Source organism: Rhagoletis pomonella, unplaced genomic scaffold, assembly GCF_013731165.1.
Source record: "Rhagoletis pomonella isolate Grant_MI unplaced genomic scaffold, Rhpom_1.0 Rhpom_scaffold_00002, whole genome shotgun sequence".
Taxonomy (NCBI): Eukaryota; Metazoa; Arthropoda; class Insecta; order Diptera; family Tephritidae; genus Rhagoletis; species Rhagoletis pomonella.
This window is the reverse complement of record NW_023458556.1, coordinates 26,445,510-26,449,421: the sequence shown is the minus strand read 5'-3', so window position 1 is coordinate 26,449,421 and position 3,912 is coordinate 26,445,510.

Here is a 3,912-nt window from a genome sequence, read left to right as displayed (position 1 = left end):
TCAATCGAATTGAGTTTGAAGAGAATTTTTTTTATACTGTATTTAGGAGAGTTGCCGCGTGTTTAAAAAATCAAACTTCAGTCAACTGTTCAGTGTCAGTTCATTGATTTATTGAAGTATATGTATATCAAAATGCCAGACGAAATATGTGTAAAAAGATTTTAGTTTGCAAATATATTTAAAGAGGGTTGCCATCTGTTTAAAAAGTCGAAACACAAATAAAATGAAATGTTAAAATATGAGTATAAAGGAAGGTGTTTTAACCCAACTTTTTTTTTTAACAACTTTAGTTTAAAAATAAATTTGATTAGAGTTAAAGAACTGAACCCCTAAATGTACAATAAGGTTTTAGATTTTGAAGATAGAGTTTTTTAGTGGTGCAATGTGATTAAGACGGACGGATTTATATTAAACATTGGAATATTTATTAAAGTTTTTGAAAACGGTTGCCACCTGTTTAAAATGTTAAATTAAATTTGGCATTTTAACGCAATGCGGTTCTACAAGTTACTATTTTGAATATTTTACTATATTTAGGGCTAGTGGCATGCAGACCAAGTGGAGCAGAATTTGGCTTCACTTGGCATTTTCAGTTGGCACAGAAGGGAAACGAATGGCGTGCGCTGTTGTACTCGGCCAAAATCTTAGTCTTGGTCTCATTGGCGGTCTTAGCGCCAAATACGAAGAAGCAGGCGACAGGAGTTAGCAAATTTTTGGGCATTTGGAACTACCAAACTCGCGCAAACGTGCAGAAACTTTTTGGTTTATATGAATTTCAAAACATCATACAGGGACAGGCCACTGCGCTGTAAAACACTCTGCATGAGTAAAAGATGTAATACTACGAGTCAATGTCCTGCGGAGACAGCCGTGAGTTTGTAGGTATTTTTCTGACTCATTCCTAGTAGAGCACTGGTCTAAGAGGGCCCAATGGTATTCCAGATCTGTACCATTACTTCCGATAGTATTCGCTTTCTTGATCATGACCACGGCTGACATTCAAGGGTCTATGAGGGGTAAAAGGTATATACGGACCATTTCTTCTTAGACTCACAAAGCCACCACTCTCAGTTCTGGTGAGTTTACTAACTAGACAATGTTTGATTGGAACTTACGCAGTGGGGTTAAATATCACACCGGATCAATACTTACTATACTATATATAGACTGGCTAGCTTTTGCTAGACTTCGATTTAGACAGCTGGGATCGTACTTTCCGATGTACCAGCTCCGAAAAGAAACAAAACATCTGAAATTGAGCTCCGTATGGCCTTTGATCTGGCATATCTACAATAAGCCACGTACATACGCCAAAACCCGGAGGATCAACACACACCATTGTCGATTTCAAACTCTCTGTCAAAAGAAGGAAAAGCAGTTCCTGTTCCGTACCAAACGAGATACTAAGGGTCGCAGAACTAAATCGACCAGGAACAGTCTTTTATAAGAGCCAGTAGGTGTGCGTATGTTGTTGAAATTGGCATTATCGGCCTCAACAACTGCAGCGTTTGTTTTGCTTTTCAAAGTGGAATTTAGAAGCAAAGTGTATGGGACTGGTAGTATACGAGGACAGGACAAAGTTCCGCTGTTATCGAGCAAACAGTCAGCACATTTGTGGCTGTGTACTCATTACTTTGAACCCTCGAAAAACGGTTAGCACCAATGGATTTAGCGTACTCGAATAGCAACAAAAACTAAACCATTTCTACCCATCGCCTATCTTGCCCTTACTAATCACCCACTACTAGCCACTTAAACATTTGTACCTCATAATCATTACAGCGATGCAAATTTAATTACTTGCAATATCCCAACTTTAGCTGCATGCAAAAGCTCTGACCCACCTGCTCACTAAAATCGCTATGATCCTCAAATTAAGTGTTGATTATCATTCCCACGCCATTAAAATCTCAGTGAAAAGTTTAATTTTTGATACGTCCAAACGAGATGGCGAGAGTAACAGCTGATGTTAATATTGGCAAATTAACACAATGCACTGCGCAACAAGCAAGCACGAACGCGTGGCAGCAACAACAAATACAAGACAAACTAAAAGTTGGTGTGGAAAAAAATGTATAAACTAAAAATAAAACTAAATGCCCAACTTACGGCAACAAGCAGAGGACAATGAAGCAAAAAGCAGCACGAAAATGTGTGTGTAAGTAAGGCAGGGAAACATTTAAAGCGTTGGAGCATGAAGTCAAGGCTGCCCAATGGGAGGATAGTGCCCATCAGCTAACTAGTCAACAATCAACCAGCAGACTTTTGGTGGAATTTTATTAAGTGTTTAGAGGGTGTGGAAGGAATAGTTATGCTGCTATGGGTTCTACATACATACATACACACTATGTAGTGTTGAAAGTTTAGGAATGCTGACGAAAATTCCAACGGTTTCAGTCTCACTAACAGAATGTAAAATGGAGTAGAGTTTCCGGCTAGTGTGTTAGAGTAAGTGTAAGAGGAGCCCGTTGCTTCATCGTAGCGCAGCGGTTGAAATTTGGCGAACTGGTTGCTCTCGTTCTTGATAGCCAGGAGACTAAAGTACATATCTACATATTTTTGCGTTCATATGTTCCCTGCAGTGAAAAGCTGAACCAGTATGCGTAAATTCCAGTTCATGAACTATTATTAAAGGATAAAAGTCATACCAGTTCGTTATGAACTATAATTATACCAGTTCCACATAGAAAATTGTAAACTATTTAGTTGGTAGAAATTCTAGTTCGAAAATCGGTATTAAATGGCGAAGTCATAACAGTTCGTCATGGACTGTAATTATACCAGTTCTCCCCAGTGAAATGCCAAACCTGCCAGTAAAAATAACAGTTCATTAACTAGTATGTGCTAAGTGACGGCCTACCATTCCAAAACCAAGAATTAAATGCAATTAATTGCTTTCCTCGCAAATGTTGGCGGTGGCGTCGAGTGAAGACTACCGATTCTGGTACTGAGATCTCAGCTTCGAGTCCTATAGGACGTAATTAAATAAAAAAAAATAAAAATTGTACATATATTTTCATTTGGAAAAAACCTAAATACTCTCCAATACCATAAAAAAATTAATGAAATAATATTTTTTATTTTTAAAATAATACAATTTAAAAATTACAACAAAAGGGTTAAATAAAAAATAAATGGGTTGCCTTTCCATTATATCGGTTTTTAGGTGTTTTCACCAGAATATCACGAATTTTTTCATGAAACTTGGCGGGGATGTTAAGAATCGTATATATTTACATTATTTATCACTCTTTTCACTTTATTAGTAATAGTAATTAACTAATTTGTTGTTAAATTCTTTGCAGTTTCACTAGCAAAATTTTCATATAAAAAGAGCACTTAACACTTATATTTTGATAAATCTAACATCTTTGCAATATTGACGTGTATTTTGTACACATTAAATGTATTTTATTTTATTTTTTAACAATATAAAACGCGTTTAATAATTTCACTACTCTTCTACAACAAAGTCAACAAGCAAACGTGAATACAAAGATGCTACCAGAAGTTCGAGAATTAAATATTATACACTAAAATGAAGGGATATTCAACAATCTACTTCTGTTTCATAATGATCTCGATAGCATTAGGGAATAAATGAGTATGTCTGCGGCGCTTTAAAAAAATTCAATACTTCGATAAATAATGAAAATTTGTAATAAAAAATCGCATGATTTTATAAAAATACATTTTTTCATAAAAATCAATAATATAATAAATAAATAAATAAAGTAAATAGTGAAAATTTTTAATAAAAAAACGCGCAACTTTGTATTAACATTTTCGCTTGCGCCGCTTTAAAACAAAAAAAAAGTACTTCGATAAATAATTTAAATTTTTAATAAAAAATAGGGCGATTTAAAAATTTTAATTTTTTATTTATTTTATTTATTTATTTATTTTATTATG